Raw genomic sequence first — 21267 nt, forward strand, 5'->3', positions numbered from 1 at the left:
TTCCCATAGTTTTACTCGGAATTCGATCTGCAATTAAACCGGACATTAATGCCACATGTGCTGAATTAGTCTTTGGTACAACCCTCAGATTGCCTTCTGACATTTTGACCTCAAAAGTAGATCTATCAGTACCAACAGATACTTATGTATCAAAATTCAAAGCACTAATGCAATCTACAAATCCTATCTCAACGTCTAGACACTCGGTTAAACCTATTTATATTCATCCATCCTTAAGTACTTGCTCTCATGTATTTTTGAGAGTGGACAGTGTTAAACCTCCTCTTTCACCTCCTTACACTGGTCCACACCTTGTAATCAGCAGGAAAGATAAAACTTTTGTATTAAAAGTTAATAATAAAAATGTAACAGTTTCCATAGACCGTGTCAAACCTGCATATGTGTTGACAGGATCTAATGACTCGTTACCTTCTATACCTGCAACTATTCATAAAACTCAAGGTGAACTTTCTTCTAAAAATGAACAATTACCGACAAAACCAACTACCACTCGTAGTGGACGTCATGTCCATTTTCCAACGAGATTAATTACTGAGATATAAATTGTTATGCATATATATATATATTGTAACTGTAATTTTATGTATTTCATATATTATTGCATCTATTTACTTCAATTTCTATTTACCATTGAAACCATTATCCTATATTATACTTATTGTATTATGTGATGTTTTATTTTTATGCGCGTATAATTATCTTGTATTATCACATTTGTCGTTCTCCTTGTTCACTAGGGGGATACTCATGTAGTGATCGTAGCGCCATCTTTTATTCATGTCATTCTAAAGTGCTACCTATCTACTTTCCCTAATACAATCTATGTATATACTTCTCCCGGGGAATCCCCGTTCTGTGTTTACGTGCGCTAAGCAGCGATGTTCCGATAGTTGTTAGTGTAATAAAGAGTTTATTTTTCTAATAGCGATGAAATGCTTTACACTACACTCTACATGAACATCACCACAACCTCACATTGAACATGCTTTGCAGCACGTTTCAGGAACGATTAAATACATTGAACATGCTTTGTAACTCGTTTCAGGAACGATTAAACACATTTTAAACCTATTTTAACACGATTAAGCCTATTTTGCTTAACAATATTGCATATAGTGCCATTTCCCCCTGGCAGGGAGTTTTTGAACTTTTTTTGGCTGAAAAGAAATTTCCGTGACCTCTTTTAAACTATTATCAAGTTTGATAACATTTGGTCCGGTAGTTTTCCTTTTATGACCATTTCAAAGTGGAACTTTAATTATAACCACCCTGTATTTCAATAGTTCATTTATAGTGACTACTTAAAGCTACCGGAGTGGTCTATCCAAACAATTTTCGCATAATCTAACTAAGACATTTTTCCCCTTCTAATCCTCCTTTCGTATAAAATCGTGATTCTTGGATAAGGCCATGAGCGGCGTGAATGCTCAGAATTTTATTTTTCACATATGGTAGTTGCACGTTTTGCAGTATAAGAGAGAAAAAATGGCACTTATTGTTACAAACCTGTAATTTTGCTTTCCAGCACGAATAGTGTTATCATAAAAAGGACCGTTTTACAATCATCTGTATTGGATGCCGTCGGATGCCGAGCCAGTGATCCCAGAGCTTGGCGACAAACTTGGCGATTATTTGGCGACCTGGCAACAAAATGGATAATGCTCGAAACCTCGAGAATTTCTTCAATCCGTCCATTAGGAACCGAGATATGCCTGATTGGTCTAGAAGATACCAGCCCCGCCTCCCTTGAACTGTAACAGGCCGGCATTCTCAAGCTGTGTGTCGTCCGTCCGATATTGACATATGCATGCCAAGTTTGGGGACATGCAGCAAAAACAAATCTCAAATTAATTGAAAGGCAACAAAATAGAATCATCAGACAGATATGTGGAGCTACCTGGGCCATGCCCAGCTCTGAAATATATACAGCCCCCATGTACCCCACTTTTAAGCAAACTATCAAGAAAATAGCTACCAATTTCTTTAAAAAACTTGACGAACATGAAAACGAGGCAATTAAAGCTATTGAAAAATATATCCCCCAACCTCATATCAATAGACCAAGAAATGTCTTGTTACTTTAAAATCTCATCATTTCAATATTCCCAGCTGTCATGATTAACCAAACTTAATTCCATCCCTTGTGAACGCATGCTGATTGGCTCTGAACGAACAATAGATTATCTCAAATAGTAAACTTAACTTTCTGCCGGCTACACACTCCGATCCGCATTGCAACCCAACGCACCCTCCCCACTACAGATGAATTCCTATTGGACGGCGTTCCACCCACCTCTCCCTCTCCCTCTCCACCAGGGGACTACTCTGCTTCGCAGAGTAGCGCCAGTTCTACTGCATCCACTTACCACCAAGGACCATCGAAAGTCCCTGGCATTTATGTAACGCCAAGCTACTTTCCCACAACTTGTCGCCATCTACAGGATATAGCTTCTAAGTGAAGCGGGCTTTCCTTTAACCACCACCATTTGCTAGCTGTGTGTCGTCGAGAGTTGTGGTCGTGAATTGTAGTCGGAGTCACCAACAAGCAACGAGTCTTCGAGAGGATAGCGTAGAAACAGTGGAGTGCCAGCGTTCTGTGGAGAGAGCGCTGAACTGCTATGTGCCGAATTATGTTGTCTACTGTGGAAGCAGCGCCGCATGTTTTGTGTAGTCATCGTCGTTAGAAGTAGTGAGTCAGCAGCTAAAGCGAGAAGAGACAGTGAGAACTTCAGCAGTTGGACCGTAGAGCGAAGCTCCGAGGATCCCGTCCCCTGCTGGATTCTGTCTGGCCGCTTCATATGCTGTGGGCGATTACTACTTGTGGGCTACTGTCTGCTGTAGTGTGCTGTCCTGTGTTCGCCTCCGCTGTAAATATTTGTCGTCTGTGTACTCGTATCTTCGTGTAAATAAACGAACCTCGTCGTTGTTTTCTACTGTCGCCAGCTGATTGTGTTTTCACACTATGCACCTACTATCAAAAGAACCCGGCGGTGAAGAAAATCCGTAACATTATATATTAACTGCATACCATTGACGAATAATAGTTATGAAAGACCGAGTTTTGGCATGAATCTAGCATTTTTATTGATTCTAGCTTGCAATTTTTGAAGATTAATCTCTGATATATGATTAATGCATAGGTACCAGAAAATCGAATATGTATTTTCGATAAATTGAAACCAAAATTTCACACTACACTACAATTGTAGTCACAAAATCGCATGCTAAATTTCATTGTCTAAGTCACTGCATTTGCAATTAGTCAATCTTTTGACAAATTTGGTTCACAATTTGATAAAAATCCCCATTTTAGATGCTAAACCTTGCACCAAATCTCATCTATCTAACTCTTTACGTTTAGTAGTTATCAAGTCCACTTGTAGTTTAATAAAAGGACAGATAGACTTTCTCTGGATGGATTTCGTTCATAATTTGATACAAATCTACAAATTTGTTCTTAAGTTCGTATTATAAATTTCATCCGTCTAGCTTAAAACATTTTTTAATTATTTTCAGGCAGACATAATGACGCGTTTTTCGAATTCAGGGAAATCTAAAATGTATAAATATGTAAAAATCTCGAGTTCAAATTTTTTGGCGATTGCAACACTTTCTCTCTACTTCGAATACGAGAAAGTAAAAACGACATAACTTAGAATTCCTAAATGTTTCAGACAGAACAATATTAAAAAAAATAAATTACAAAATATTTAATGTGTTATTTAATCTTGAAAAATAATATTGAATTTTCATACCAATTATATCTTTTTTGCGTTAATAAGTACTGTTATATTTTGTAATTTCATCTTTATTAACTTCAAAAAGGAGAGTGCCAGACTGCATATGAGTGTGTATTAACATTATATAGACAAAGAAGAAGAAAAATTGACACCTAGAGCTATGAAGTTCCAATAAACTTCTTTCAAAATTTTAATCAACTTAAAACTAAGCAAAATTTTGTCTTTTTTTTTTTTTTTTTTTTTCCTTGATAATTTTTCGAAACGATAATGTATAAAAACGATTTGTTAATTAATAAATGATGTCATCTGAAGAATTAATAAATTATCTTTTCTATGTTATCAATTTATTTACCTTATAATTTTTTTCTATTTTTTAAGAAAAATGTGTACATATTTTGGTATATATCACAACAATAATTTCATTACTGCTATTATATTCAAATTGTGTCCATTCTTACTACAAAGCATATTTGCTGTTTTAAGACACGGTTTAAAGCAAGAATTTATATATATATATATGCAATGTATGCAAAACGAGAGTACACAAATTATCAAAAAACTTAACTCAAAAATTTGTTTAATCTTCAGTTTTTGGCCTTCCTGATAAACTCAATTTTGGAATAGTGTCTGTTATCTTTAACTTTGCCTGTCTGCTTGCAAGCATGATAGCCCAAAAACGCTTTGAACTGGACGGAGGGATTTTGGTATATGATTTTAACATTAAATTTGTAGTTTAATTTAGTTATATTAACGTCCCGTTTTAAAGCAACACTAGGGCTATTTTGTGAAGTACCTCATAATTTTGAACCGCGGTCAGATGATGGGGACGGCACCTGACCTGGTGCCCCCTACTCTAAACTTTGACACCACGCAGGCGGAAGGACGTTTGGCCCAACGGATTTAACGTGCACCAGACCCACTTACAAGCCGGTTTTTCGGTGGAATCGGGTCTCGAGCCTAAAACCCTCCGATTCCGAGACCTTACCACCAGGCCACCGCGGCCCCTATTAAGTTTGTAGAATTCTTTCAAATTTTGAATAAATTCTGTTCACAATTCTTAGGAAGTCTGTCTCTCTGCTGTCCGAATACATATAAATATATGAATTCTAAAGTACTAGATGGGTAAAATTTCGTACATAGATTTATCCTGTAATGTATCAAATTTGAAATTACATCCACCCACGGATTGACTATCTGAAATTCTGTACTTTCTCATGTATGTAAACACAATTACTAAAAAACACGACGATTTAGAAAAGAAAATTTGATGCATAGTTTTAAATTGTAAAGAATAGACCCTTATCTCTTCCTTTTCAATCTAATCCATAGAAGAGTTGACCATCTGCTGGTCTGTAATTTCGCATGCACGTAAACACTATAGCTCAATAAAAAAAAAAAGTCGGTTTAATGCAGGAAATTTATTATGTAATATTATAGCTAAAATTGTAAGTATGTGTCAAATTTTGCTTTCATCAGTCACGCGGGAAAAGAAACATTCCAAATATATATTCAGTTTTCTTCACTATACTACGAAGCATAGAATTCTCATGTGGGGTGCTCTGAAAATAAAAATCTGAGCACTTGTGACGCTCATGGCCTTGCAGAAATGGTCATGAGCATAACACCTTTATTAAGGAGTATATCAGAAAGTTTCAAGGAAATCACACCCACCGGTTTAATTTTCATGTGGTTATTACGATAAGAAATTATTTCTAAAGTAAGCTATGATGAAATGCTTTGTGTACATTTTACATTTCAAAATACTGTTCTTTTTTACTGTGGTACAATTGAATGCATAAGCAAATTTTCCTGCGAATGTTCATGTTTCGAATACGATAAAGGACGTTACGAATTTTACACATTTACATATATTTATTTTTCACGCACACCACAGGATATCTATCACAAGACAGACAAAACCAACTTACATTATTCTACTAATAAGCATGTTATGAGTGTGCCCTCTAGTGGCGAAAATTCGGAACAACATATGTTATCAGTTTTTAAGTTTTAGGTTTCACCGTCTATTTTAGCGGGTTAAATTTTTTATTGAAACAATAATTCTCTGAGATATTATAAAAATTATGAAACATGTTAAGTAATAAAAAAAAGATTCCGATGCTTAATAATTTCACTTCTTATCCTTATATATATATATATATATATATATATATATATATATATATATATATATATATATATATATATATTAAATAAGCATGATCTGATTCAGTGAGCGAGCTATTGAATTTAATTAGTTGAAATTTAATAATTTTCCTTTTGAGATTGAAGCTCACATTTTGGATGAGATGATAGAGGGAATTCAGTAGATACATAGCACAATGAGCAGAATGGTCTAAGGGGTTTTGAAATATATATCTATCAAAATTTGGGTTATAAAAATATTGTTACAAATCTGTAATTTTGCTACCCGGCATGAATAGTGTCATTGTGGGAAAAACCATTGTACGATCTGTCCTGTGCATGCTGAGCGGGTGCCGCGTCAATGACCTCAGAGCTTGGCGATCATTTGGTGGCTTGGCGATGAATTTGGCGTCAAAATGGATCATACTGGAAAGTTCGAGAAGTTTCGCGATCCATCCAATAGGAACCGAGATACACCCAGAGACGTCCTGATTGGTCTGGAAGATTCTAGCCCCGCCTCCCGAAACTATAAAGACAGGCACTCTGAAGTTGAGAGTCGAAGTCGGATATTTGTGAGATGTTTTGGTTCGTGAGTTGTGGTTGAGTTGTGAAAAAATGATGGACCTCGACAACATGGATCCAATTGCCAAAAGCGACGAAATAAAGAGATGCAAAGATGCTATATTTTATGGGAAGAAGAAAGTAACAGAAGTCCGCTACATGATAAGAAAGGACCCCAACAGCCGGGAACTGGCCGCCCTAGAGAAAAACGCCCAACAAGAGCTTAATAAACTCTAGGAAAAGCTCCGAATCTTGACAGTAAATCAACATCAAGGAATAACCCAGACCAGCCTGCTCCTAGACCAACCACCAAATCCGTTGTTTCCGCGGACTTATCACCCGAAAAAACTCCACAGAAGAACACAGATGCCACACAACCCGATGATGTCGACGACTTCATACCAGTATCCCCAAGGAAAACAGCGAAGAGAACTCTCTCTACAACTAATGAACCTGACATTGAGACTGCGAATAAATACGCCCTCTTGGTAGATGATAAAAAAGCAAGAAATCACACACTCTGAAGATCCCCAAAAGTCAAAAATCCCAGCCATCAATCTGAAAATATCCGAAAACTACAGCATTATACTGCAAGAAATCTGCCGACAATTCCCAAGAACCGTCAACACCTTCAGAAATAACTATATACAAATCTCGCCATATGCCAAAGATGAAAGAGATAAGATTCTCATCCTCCTAGATGAAAAGAATGAAGAATATGTTCTCTCTGAATCTTTTGAAGACCGCCCACTTAAAATCATCATCAAGGGTCTCCCAGTCAACATGGAAAGTAGTGTAATCAATGAAGAACTTAGAGAAAGGAACTTCCACCCATTAAGAATCTCCCAGCTGAGAAATTATCGTGAGAAAACCCTCTACCCAATTTTCATGGTTGAACTAAAAAGGACTGAATCTGTTCAAGATATCTACAACCTGAAATCAATAGCTTTTCTAAAGATCAGAGTTGAAACCTACAGAAAAAGAAACAAAGCCACGATGTGCTACAACTGTACTGGTTTTTATCATAGTGCAAGAAACTGTAAATGCACCCCCAGATGCATCAAATGCAACGGCAAGCACCCTACAAATAGATGTGACATAAAAGAAAAGATAGAAGAACCTGTCTGTATCAACTGCCACCAAGCTGGACACCTCGCCTCTTGGCGTGGATGCAAATCCTACCCATTGATCAAAATTAATCCGGTGATAAGAAAATCCTACGCAGATGCTGCAAAAAACAAGTTCAGTAATCATCAATCGACCGCTCCTGACCCACCCAAACAAGGAAACCCAACCACCCCTGAAAACATGCCTATTCAAGATCTCTTGGATTCACTAAGAGAAATCAAGTCTATGCTGGCGGAATTTCCTGCCCTTCTCAATGCACCGAAAAAGATCAAAGTGGCTAAGACAAAAGAAGAAAAGAAACTCATCTTAATTAATGCTCTGTTAGAATAATCACCCAGCTCTTCTCTCTTGCAGCGCTGTTACGCCTCCCTTAACCTCGCCGTCTCCTGATTGGTCCTGACAAGTTTCTCCCAGTATCCTGCACCTGATTGGCTCCTGGCTACTAATCTGAACCCCGAAAACCAGTGCTCCCTTCTCCTGGCCTCACTCCTGTGGTGTCATCTTAATAATCTCTCATCATCTACTAGTACCTTGAACTAATAAGAACATTTTTATTCACCCCAAAGTTTCATTTCTTGTTAGATTTACTGATGGTGGGGCCTGCGGCCCCAATGAGCCGTAATCCCTCTCAACAAGGAAGAGTCGAAGTCGTGTGTATCGTCGGTAGTCGTGTGTGAGAGTACTCGGAGTCGCCGACAAGTAACAGAACTAGAGGATTAGACAGCAAGCAAGCTGCTGAACTAGCGTTTAAATGCGATGCGTGATTACGATTGATTGGCGGTATTTGTAAAGAAAAATTTTGTAACAATATATTGGGAATGGGATCATTAAGACGCATAAAAGATTTTATTATTGAAATTTTTCTGTCGCAATATTCCAGCTAATGTGAAATAATGACAATTGGTTAACCTTTGATCTTTAATAATAATAATCCCTTACATTAATAGCATTACCAGATCTTTTTTATTTGTTAAAATTATATTCAAAAATATGAGGCAAAAGATTTATTTCTAAACTAGAAATCTAATCAAGACAAGAAATTTAAACTGTAAAATTGTCTCTGGTTTCATTTTCTTAATTTTTGTTTAGGTAATTATACATTAACAAGATAAATTATATATCACATACAGATGAATAATAAAATTATAAAAGAAATAAAATTTAAATTCTGCAATTTTATTAAGAGATTTGAGAATTATTTTCTCCTCATTTCCATATAAATTAAAAATACGAAATCGTTTTCTGTTTTATTAATCAACTCAGAGATACGAGGTAAGAGCCAAAAGTAAAGTTTAAAAAATTAGTATGCAAATTAATAGTTTCAAAATGTCTCAAATCGACCATGTCACACCCATTTTTATTTCATTTCAGAATTCTTATGAAAACATAAAGGTCAATATTCACAAAATAATATTGCAGAATCAATTATACAGTGACGAGTTATTTTAAGAATTTATTAATCACAGAATGTTGATTTATTTCATATAATTTTTCCCATATAAGTTGCTGCTTTAATATTAAAACTTCGGATCTCATGGCAAGATACGGTATCGAAAAATTGTAGAATTCAATAGTACGAAGGTAGATAAAACAAAAAAGAAATCTTTTTAAAAAAATGTTCTGAAATATTACTTACCAAAATAACAACAATGCTATTTTGCATACAATATTATACAAAATAGTTAAAATTGCTTTATTCCTTTATATGAAGCCAACTGAGCACAAATTCTTCCACTTCTTCAGCTAATGAAAATTCACTAGCTCTTCTTTGGGGTTTCAGGTTCGAGACCTGATTCCACCGATGAATCGTAGTGTAAGCGGATCTGATGTACGTTAAATTCGTCTGGAGCAAACCTCCTCCCGCTGGTGTGGTAGGGAAGTTAGGAGAAGGGTGCCAACCCAGATGTCTTCCTCGTCATCTGACCGTGGTTCAGAATTTTGAGGTCCATCCGAAAATAGCCCTAGTGTGAAAAAAAAAAATCTCAAATAACTTACAAACGGGGCGTTAATATAACTGAACTGCACTAGCCTTTCTTTGAGAGATAATTAAATCCATAGAACTTTAATCTGGATTCTCATGTGTAATCCAAAAGGGCTTAATTTGCACAATAGGCAAGATATTTAAATGTTTCTAGTGCAGCTTCTTTGCTTTTAAGTATTTTTTTTTTTTTCACTAACTGTGTGGAATCTTGGAGGGTCTTGGAAAAGCAGAGTACTGTGTTTATCTAGATTGATAAACACTCCAAAATATTTCACTACAGAGTATAAGCATTAGATATTCGTTATCCATAAAAAACTCAACGCACACAACGCCTATCATTTCTCCAAAACAATATTAAAAAAATTTCCAGCAAAAGATCGAGTTTTTGCTTTTAGAAAAGCATTTATCGTTTTCCAAGCCATCCCGCACTGAAAAGCATTGTCTAAAACATAAAGATGCACTCAACTTTTATAAAGCAAATTTCAACCAGATTTTAATTTGTTTGAAAAATCCGTCTGTTTCTGCTTCATATCGATTTAAATGTTTTTGAGGAATTTTTGTTGTTACCATCTTCTGATTTGCATTCAAAATGCGTGACTCCCATCTTGCTGTGAATCTGCGAATTGTAACTTAATACGAATGGTGAATTGCACACCTCTATAACTTATACCCATTTTGTTACTATATTGAGATTATATTTATCGAAACTGATATCACAAATTTGTTGAATTTTTATTCCAATTACACTTGTTCTCGGGATACGATTATGAGCCAAATTTTCAACTCAGTGGTCATTTCTAAACACTTTTTGTTCCATGTATACTGCAAATCTTGATAAGATGTGATTACTAAACTGAGAATACAATCAGGGCGAAATTTCATGCTTTCATTTGTTAGAAATGTAATGATTATTTTCGATACATTTGCATTAAGTACTTTGTGTTCATTCATCTTTAAAGCAAATAAACAAATGAGCATATGAAGGGGAAAAAATAAAACACCAAACAATTATTTAAAGTTTTCACAATTTATTATCATAGCAGTAAAATAAAATCGTCTGCCTATTTTTTAAAATGTCTCAAATTACTTTCCTTTTTGCTTTTGTTTCATTCTTTAATGTTATTTTGGGATATAATTAAAAAAAGATACATCCGGTTTTTTTTTTGACATATTATATGTTTTTATAGTTTTATGACGTATTATATGTTATATTACGGTTTTAACTTATGATGCATTTTTAAACTTTCTTATAAGAATCGTATGTTATCTGTTATTTCGATATTAAAAACCTCTCAGACGGAAATGGGAGCGTGGAGATTATCCAAATCCAAAACAGAAATTAAAAAATAAAAAAAAATCCTTTGCATTTCGCAAAGGAATAAAATACATAATTATACATATGAGAGTATAAGGATTCATTTTAATGCTTCAAAAACTCAAAAATATAGTTATAGGTTGGCTATCATACCTAAAAATTATTGTAAGATATTTTTTCTAGCATATGGTTTCTATAATAACCTATTCTACCAAGAATTTGAAAACGATGCTTCTTTCAGATGGCAAGTCAGATTTGACATAGGAAAGCAAAGCCTCCTTGTTAGTACCACACTACTGAAAAATATTTTTATAGAAATTGTAAAAGTGCAAATATTATGACTAATTTTAATATATATAAAAAATATTTTCAGAAATGAAAGCAGTAAAAAAAATATATATCACTAAAATGGCCTTATACATTCAATTTTTGTTAAAAATAATAATAGTACACTATGCTAATTATGCAATTTCTTCATGATATTTTATAATTCAAAACTCAATTAATGTAAGCTCTGAAGAAATTTTTCTCCGTTTTTTAATCCTCAGTGTGCATTGAAATATATTTTTTCGATTCATATTTAAACAGGTATGCATCCCCTAATTCCGTATGTCCTTTTATTCTGAAAATCGATTCATAAACGAATTATCAAAAATTTTTAGTTTATTTAAATGATTAAAAATTCTTTATAGTTTCTAAATATAGCAATAAAATTTTATAAAAAACAAAACGAGAAACCAAATATTCTTTGTGCAACGCAAGGCTAATTTATTTCGGTTCTGAAATTTAGATTCTCGCTTATAAGTTTGGGTCATACACAACACAAACTTCCAGGTTCTAAATCAAAGAAATTGGTTATTGTTGCAAAATGTAACATTATTTTTAGTCTCAATTTTAACACTGGCAAAAATACGCGATTGAACGCTTTGATGAATTGGAATTTCATAACTTTGAAAATATTGCTAAAATCTTGTATCAAATTAAGTTATAAATTTATTAAAATAAAAAATGTACGGAAATAAAATTGATATATCATTAAAAAGACAATATTTTGATTTTAAAACTATGCAAAATCCATTTTTATGAAATAATTGTTTTTGAAGATATGAACAGCAATTCTCATAATCAAGTCATAGCGATTGCCCTATTTTTGCGCTTGATTAAACTTTCTATTTGACTGTTATTTGTGTTATCTTGATTTAAAGCATTGGAGATTGCGATGACATCTCAAGCTTTCTCATGAGATTTCTAACATTATTTTGCAGCTCCATATATTAGCTAAGCGAAGTGTTGAATTAAGTTCAAATGTAAAATATTGAAAGAAGCAATCTGAAACATTTGTGAGGAGCTTTGCTTGCATTTGACTGTTGCCATTCGATAGCAAGTAATAAAAGTAGTTTATGTACCACGTACTTTGGCGCTTTATATATATATATATATATATATATATATATATATATGGTTCGCTAATCTGAATATTTAAAAATACCACGAAGATATCGTAGCAATAGTGCCTTATTTTTGCGGGAATAACGGGAGTCCAAGGGATCTATACCCTTACTGGCCTCCTCCCATTCTATCGTCGTACTACTGATTTTCGAACTGTAAAACAATATGCGCTAAAATGTTAAAATTTTGCACAGTTTTATGTCTATTTTTTGACTGAAATAAAAGCTGGCATTTTGCTTCAAACCCTGTCGATACAAAATGCCAAAAACATGGCTACGATACTTTCACGATATTTTCCAGGCGTTCAGAATATCGCATAATTTCGTAGATGTATCTTACAAATATATCCTAGAGATATCGTCTTGTACAAATATGGAAGGTTGTAATCTCAAAACGTTTACCAATGAATTGTGGCGCCATCTTTCGGAAAGCAAAAAAGTTTCAAAACTTTACTCAAAAGCGGTACAAGTAACTTATTTCTACAATCAGGTTTCACTAAGTGCATTACTATAGATTCCGAATCGTAAGTCAGTTGTGGTCTCACAAAAGCTTTACAAATTTGCTTTCAGTTTATGTAAAAGCATTTAATTTGAGAGATTTATGATGTATTAATGTAAACAGTTCATATTTATAAAAATATTTCATATTTTTTTCTTTAATAATACTACAAACAAAAATTGATGTATCTGAAGCTGTTGATAATCTTAAAATACAGAACTTTATACTTAAAAATTACCAAAAAAGGAATCAATGCATTTTAAATGAGAAAATTATACTTCCATATAATTATACTCCTTTGTCAATGCAAAACAGAAATTTTAAAAGCAATCAAATATAATCAAAATTACTGCATACAGAAGAAAGTTTCCTAAATAAACAAAAAGTTCAAATTCACTGCTTAAAAGCTCGATGTATAAAGAATCCTGCGTCTTTCTTTTTTATTTCTAAGGGAACAGCTAATAACATAAGAATAAGATAATCACAAAAAGACATCAAAATTTAAATACTGACTTAAATAAAAGGCATTATTTTTAAGACAATCAACGGCGAACAAAAGTCTGTAAAAGTGCTTAGGCAATACCAATTTCTGGTCTCATCCCCGCCTTTTCTTTCCTCAGTTTTCAAAACCATATATTTTTTATTGATTTTAATTTAACCTTCGTTTTAACAGTTATGAAAAGTAAGTATTGTGAAAAACTGTAACAGCAAAATATTTGATTACGCTGCCATCTTTATGTGAGTTGATTCTTTATTCCAGGCGTAAAAAAAAATTTAATTTAAAAGTAATTTGAAAAAATTGCAAAAGAATCATAAAACCATTTTAACACAATTTAGATAATATAATAAAAAGTTTGCCAAGAAGAAGGGGGAAAAAACACTTAGGTCATAATAGACAAATAAAATAATATAAAAAATAATGAAAATTAAATTTTTAGAATGATACTTGATTTTAATTTGAATATGTTCGAATACATGATTTTTGTGAAATTCAGTGCACGAAAAGAAAATATATTCAAGATCTTGGGACACTCAATGCAGTTAGTTACCTGACTCGATTATTTGATATTATAACCCTGCTTAAGATAATATTTATTTGGTTTCCAATAAAAAATAATGAGGCATTAAATGGTAGATTTCTCCACTTGTGCATTGAAAAGCAAATTCAGTAGAAAAATTAAACGAAGAAAGCTTGAAAATTAAACAAGATGTTAATCATAATTTTAAGCGTATAGAACATATTTATTAACACTGATTGTAGTTTTATCATATAAACTATAGTTTAAATTACATTATATGATTAAAACGCAGCATGAGATATGGTTAGAACTATCTTTATACTGGTGCTAACTAAAAACCCACATTTAGTTCACAGAGGGCTCACTTGATTGACGAAAGCGAGGATATTTCTAAATTGTGAGATTAGTCAGATCTTCAAAACTAAATCCTTTGAGAAAATGTAAAACTACGTTCAGAAAATAATCGCAGATCGTTTCTTTCATTCAAGAAATCTGGGGGTTCAGAACTATGCCTGCATGTTGAATTGAGTGCCACATGAGAACGCCTGCATGTGACGAATTGAGTGCCACAAGCACTCACCTGCTTTCTCATTTCCATTGTGACGATATTTATTCGAAGCTGTATAAAAATGAGAGAGGGACTCATTCTCCGTATCCTAAATTTCGAGATATCAGAATGAATCTAAGTATATCAGGATCATATTATCAGTTCATTTTAGTTAAATTAACGCCCTATTTAAAAACTTTCTTGGGCAGGGATCGTATTTTCAACTGCGGTCAGATGACGAGGAAAATGCATGTGCTGACTTGTGCTGGCCAAAATTTTGTGCCGCATCAGCACAAAATCGTTTGACCTACAACAATGGATTCAACGTATACAAGCGACAGAATGTGCGACGAATCTTCAGTGAAATCAGATTCCTATCCTTGGGCCCACTAGCCCTTGGACAGAAACTTTAACATTAACCGCCGTTGGCCCCACGACCATATTATGGTCATTTTAAATGGGTCTTTGACATTCTTGTGTTAGATAAAGCATACTAATTATTCCGATTATAAAATTATTAATTTTAAATCTCATTAAAATAGGTCCATTAGTTTTTTTTTTTTTTTTTAGAAGTTATGAACGGAAGTATATATATATATATCTTATTGAAAAAGGCATTTAAGTGATGAGTATCTAAAATGGCCCAAAGTGAAGCATACACAATATTACTTGCTATCTTACCTCCTATTTCACAAAAGCAGAATAAAATTTCAAATTCTGTAATGAAAAATCTAATTTTAATTTCGGAATTTTATTATTGTAAGACGTTTGATATAATGCTGAAATAGTTTCCATTCTGCAGATATTGAGATATTTTCTATGTATTTAGAGTAAAATTATCAATTACGTTTCAAATTAGGACTTGTATAAATTTAATAGCAAAAACATTCGAATAAAAAATTGTTTATTTATTTATTTATTACTTCCGCAAAAAGTTTGAATTCAAAACAAGAGAAAAATTAGTTCATAAAAATGCTCATAGATGGCACCCCATCTGATCTTATTATTAATTCTCTAATTCAAATACATTTCGACATGAAAACAAAATATTTTACTGAAGCGATATGAAAATCAAGATTACAGTGATTATATTATGAATTGAGCAACATTTATCTCTGCCAAACCACTAATGACGAGTCGAAGTGAAATTCTCATATTCCCACATATATTCTGACATATGTCCCGGATGCCAATTACGAAATTGAACGAAATAAAACAATGGTCCAAATTCTCTTTATTCTTTCATATAATTCTAGTAATACTAATGTTATGTTTAATTACCACTTAAAATTTGGATCAAACGGTATGGAAAGTTTTAATTTCTAGCGTTAAAATCGGTTATTAACAAATACTCCAAAATTGCTAAATGTAATCAAAATGGCTGAGGAATATTTCTCGAAGGAAGCACAAATGTGGGCCAATTTTCTCATGGAAGACAAGTTCCCATATTTATAGAACCAAATGAAAGACTTTTATCTCTTGTGCCCTACACCCTATTATAACAAAATGCTTAACAACATTGTTAACAATTTCATCATAACATTGAACAATGTTTTGGATATTTCGTACAATACCTTGGCATGATATGACCAACATAAGATACCATACTTCACTTTTACCATGATCTTCGCTGATGAATGTCTACTGTTCTCTTCAGAATCCTAAGACGACCACATTTCGACGAATCTATCTCAGTAAGGGGTGAGGCGGGGTAGGAGGAGCCCATTCCCGGTATTCTTTCTTTATCATTGTTTCGATTTTCGCCCTATTAGATACTTTCTTGTTCAGTTTTTTTTTTTTTTTTTCCCCTATAGGCAATTATCTTGTCACTTCTGACCCTATTATTTTATTTTAATTCAGTCTGCGAGTTATTTTATTGTTAAATGTAAGCATCTCCACCTTTTATCTTTCCTCTCACCCCTATTTTAACGAATTAAACCCATCCTAACGCATGAGCAAAAGCACGGAGGGTTTTAGAATCCGTTGGCAAACAATAGACACGGCGATATGTTTACATACAGTACTTAATTTTTTTAAAAAAAGAATTATATTATCTATCTTCGATGAAACTTTTCATAAAATTCTCATTTTCCAAATTCTTATTTCTTATCCTTCCTGTGTTTCATAGTTTACTTTTCAGACTTCATTTCTTTGTGTTATTTTATTTCTGCTAATAATAGTACTAATAATCAGCTCATTCGTTTTATTCAATCCCGTCAATAAATTGCACAATACAAACTCACAGTAACTTTTAAATTTCTTTTTTTTAGTGAATTATTTCTGGAATTATTTATCTGCATTCCTTTGAAAATACTTATATTTGTATCCTGGATGAAAAGAAGAGTTTTAATTGGACTGAATGACTCAAATTTTATACGATCAGTGGGGTTGTGACAGAAAAGTGGAAAATACGACCAGGGAAAAGTTAGGCGGGGACTTAAATACGTCTCTTTCAATTTTTATCGAGATATTATTTCGCAGCAGGTATTATTGCAGTATTTAATTTGCTATAACTACATTAATATACGTATTAACGTAATATATTACGTTAATAAGTTATAAGAAATGACGAAAATTTTCACATTATCTTCACATACAAATTTTATTATTTGCTGAAATATTTTTCATAAACTTGTTTTTTTGTCTATATAAAGCCATCGAAAATCAATATATCAAAATTGAGAAAAGTGAGGGTAGAGCTAAATTGTTTGTATAAATCCCTATTTTATGTATTACTGATGTCTCTATCTGATGTTAATAATTCTGTATATGGTATGAAATATCTTATTTTTTTAATCCATAAAAAGGGCATTATTAAAAAAAAAAGTGCACAGTTTTAATGAATTTTAAAGGGAAAAAAATGTGTATCAAATTGTTTCCGAGAAATTTAATCCATTGCACTCGGATATCATTCAAGATGATGCAGCATTTTGACTCTTTATTTATTTATTTTTTTAATTTGGATTTTTAAAAGGATCTACTAAGTGATGAAAATATATAGAATAATTTTTCGGGGAAAATAATTTATATATATATATATATATATATATATATATATATATATATATATATATATATATATATATATATATATATATATATATATATATATATATATATATTTCAGAGCAATTAGTAAGTCCTTATATTAGATGAATAATTATGCATAATTATTACTTTCCCGTGTATAAAGAGCTCAACTCCTTGCTTATGGTACGAAATTTTGAAAAGAGGTGGACTCCTCCGGTCCATATATCAGCCTCGTCATCTGAACTTGGTTTCAATATATGTGATCCGTACAAAATAGGCCTTATGCTTAATTAAACTAAACAAAACGATTTTATCAATCAGACTGAATAACCTACCATTACCGAATGACAAAGAAAAAGCAGAGTCTGGTTGAAAGAATAAATTGGTATAACAAAGGAAATGAGAAGTTAGTTTAATATTGATTCAATCAAATAATGGATGATTTCCAATTTTCCAGAAAAAAGCATGTACGTGTTTATAATTTTCAGGTTCTTGATTTATGTATTTTAATTTAACTAAGCGTTCATTAAGAGCAATGTTCGATTTGAATTCGACTAACAATAAGTGCGAACCATTTTGTATCAAAAACAAACAACTGGTCATTTGGTGTTTCGATTTTAATTTTTATACTGCCGTTTTAATTACTTATAATTCCGAGAATACTTTAAAAAATATTTACTTAGTTAAAATATTTAACAACAATTTTTTATTTTTTTTATTTTTTCTTTGATTTCAAGTCTATTTTACTTACATAACGCACTGGCCCATTAGCTCAGTTGGTTAGAGCGTCGTGCTAATAACGCGAAGGTCGTGGGTTCGATCCCCCCATGGGCCATTTATACTCTTCTATTTCTCATAATCTCAGCGGAGTTTCAAGTAAAGAAAATTGTACACTAACTACATACTGTTTAGGAATATCCTAACCAATTTAGCAAGGTGTTTTTTTTTTTTTCATTTTTAATATTAATAAAATAATATTAATTTTCCATTTTTAATTTTAATATAAAAAAATGAGAATTTTTGTGGTGACTAGTTATTCTGTTGCCAACTACTATTAATTATGCAATTTCAAATTTTATTGCAACCGATGCGAAATTAAATTATTTTTACTTTTTTTTTTCAATAATAGTTTACTTTTTCACGAATTTTCTTTTAGAAGAAATTTTATATTGTGGGGGGGGGAACACGTTTTACAAAACCATTAATTTGAGATTTAAACAACAAATTTTAACCACAATTTCGTAATCAAAAAAAATTAATTACACAATGATTTTATTTATTGCACTCTAATCTCATAGCCGGCTATTTTCATCAAATAACACTGTTCTGAAAACTGAGTTTTAAAAACAGATGAATCATGCTTTTCGATGTTGTGTTCTTATAAAATACACATACGAAAATAATAAATTATGAATTGCAGGTTTTGAGTTCAAGATGAAAAACATAAAATACAAATTCAGCCATTTGAAAGGTTAAAGAAATTGCATACAAGAGTCAACATAATGAAAATTCTTATAATTCTAAGGCAAGGAAAGAAAAAAAATTTGCCATGTACCCACCAGGTTTCGAACCTGGGACCTTCCGCGTGTTAGGCGGATGTGATAACCACTACACCATGGGTACACATGCGCAATTGAATACTTAGGAAATAGCACATAGGCGCTTTCTTTTGCTGCTTAATTTTTCTTCTGATTGTGAACAACTGGATTGTTTAGATTTTTTTAACTAGTTTTTTTCTTTCATTATAACATTGTAAAACGATACGAATAAATATATTCACTTAATATAATGAAAATAATTAGATATCATGCCACAATTAGAAATAATAAAAGGAATAAATAAATATATATAGAAAGAGAGAGCTCATATAAACATACATAAAATATAAACATGTTTTACAATTCACTTTGTTGAGATGCAAATGTTTTAGTGTATATTAATTGATGACTAATTAATGATTTAGCGTGTATATTTAGAATGGTGCGTGTATTAAATTATGTGTTAATTTTAGTATTTCTCTATATACAAAGACTCAAAGCAAAACAATTATTCAAAACATAGTAAATTGATAACAATTGTTTGTGATTCCAAATATTGTAATTTAATATTATAATACAATTATTAAATTAAACTATTTCTTCAATACGCAAGGGATATAGTTTAATAACAAAACAATAAAACATTCATCTGTCCCAAAAATAAGTAAGACAAAAATAAAGGTATATAAATGAATAAATATAATATCGAAAAAAAATCGTAGTTTTCGTACAGTTAAAAAAGAACATTAAATTGATGTCCAATATGTAAAATAAAACTTACAAATGAAATATTGATTAAAGATAAATATTACAATAGTTTGAAAATTTGAATGAAATATTTTAACCCTTTAAAAGTGCCGTTATTCTTTCAATGATATATTAACATATGTTTGGCATTAAAATTAATTTTAATAATCATTTAATTTATCAAATTAATTAAGAATAAGTTATCTACAAATCTCAACTCTTCATTACAGTTTAAGATAAGAAATTAATAATTTAGGTTTTTGCTCTATTGAAAAATTTACATGGAACTTAAAGCTAATTTGTTTTTTTCAGTACTAATATTGATACATTACTATCTCAAATATATATCTATACTTATAATAAAGCTCAATGTGTGTGTGTGTGTGTGTGTGTGTGTGTGTGTGTGTGTGTGTGTGTGTGTGTGTGTGTGTGTGTGTGTGTGTGTGTGTGTGTGTGTGTGTTGGCGCTCTACAGGCCAGGTCATTTGACATACAGCTATCAAATTTGGTACATGTATACCTTAGAGGTCGGGAATGTGCACCTGGGGTCCCTTTTTTTGAAATTTTAATTAGAATTTTAATTATTAATTAAAAACTAACTTTCCCGCCAAAACAATCTTCCATTTTCCCCACCGCCAAAAGAGTAAGGCTTCAGCTTTTTTTTTTTTTTCTCCCAACAGAAATGAGGCTAGGGTTAACGTTTTTCGGCGGATTATTTCAAACGATTCTGTTTATTTTCTTAATGTTTTATGCATTTAAAATTAAACATTGTTAATTAATCCATGTTTCAGATTCATTTTGAAGTACTTTTGAATTAAAATAACACAGAATAAAGGAAATTAAAACTGTATAATCTGCATAGCGTTACCCCAACTGGCGTAGAAAAATTCACGCATTTGCGTTACCGTAATTGGCGAAGAAAATTCACGCATGCGCATTCTGTTCCGATTGTTGCCATGACAACCATTATCAACGGACGATTTAAATTATTTTTAGATTAGTTGCATGCTTTTGTAATTAAATTGTATTTATGTCAGCTATATATTTTTTTGTATATGCTTATAGTTTTAAGTACATCGTTTTTTAAGTAGTTTTTTTAAATCTGTTTTCGACCGATTATTTTAAACGATTCATTTTATTTCTTTAGTGTTTGATGCATTTAAAATTAAACATTGTTAATGAATAGATCTGTTCATGATGAATCTGAGAAAATTTTGTTAACAAATTCTTGAGATTTTACATAAATTAAGAAAGATATTCTTTAGTGCCCATAAAGTTTAAACGCTCAGTGACTCTATTATCAGTAATCATATTATTAAAAAAAATGCTTTGTTTCAGTAAAAAATATTATTATATTAATTGCAGATTAATCATTTACACTTTAATTTAAAGCATAAATTCGACGAGGGGTAACAGAAAATTAGAGAGATACATATCACGTTATGACTGAAGGCCTTTATAATATTATGAGTGAATTATATGACTATCAAAATTTGAAGTTTTAAAATATTTTGCTGAAGAATCTATTCAAGTTGGAATTGCGTAAAAT

General features: G+C 32.0%; 2 non-coding genes across 2 annotated transcripts; one reads left to right on the forward strand and one right to left on the reverse strand.

Annotated features, from left to right (window-relative positions):
* The first annotated feature begins 18195 nt into the window (after positions 1-18195).
* Trnai-aau (transfer RNA isoleucine (anticodon AAU)) lies at positions 18196-18269 on the forward strand. Its single transcript has one exon. It is a non-coding gene; the product is annotated as a tRNA-Ile (tRNA).
* Positions 18270-18984: 715 nt separating this feature from the next.
* Positions 18985-19057, reverse strand: Trnav-aac (transfer RNA valine (anticodon AAC)). Its single transcript has one exon. It is a non-coding gene; the product is annotated as a tRNA-Val (tRNA).
* Between the last annotated feature and the right edge of the window lie 2210 nt (positions 19058-21267).

This window comes from Argiope bruennichi, chromosome 1 (genome assembly GCF_947563725.1).
Source record: "Argiope bruennichi chromosome 1, qqArgBrue1.1, whole genome shotgun sequence".
Lineage (NCBI taxonomy): Eukaryota > Metazoa > Arthropoda > Arachnida > Araneae > Araneidae > Argiope > Argiope bruennichi.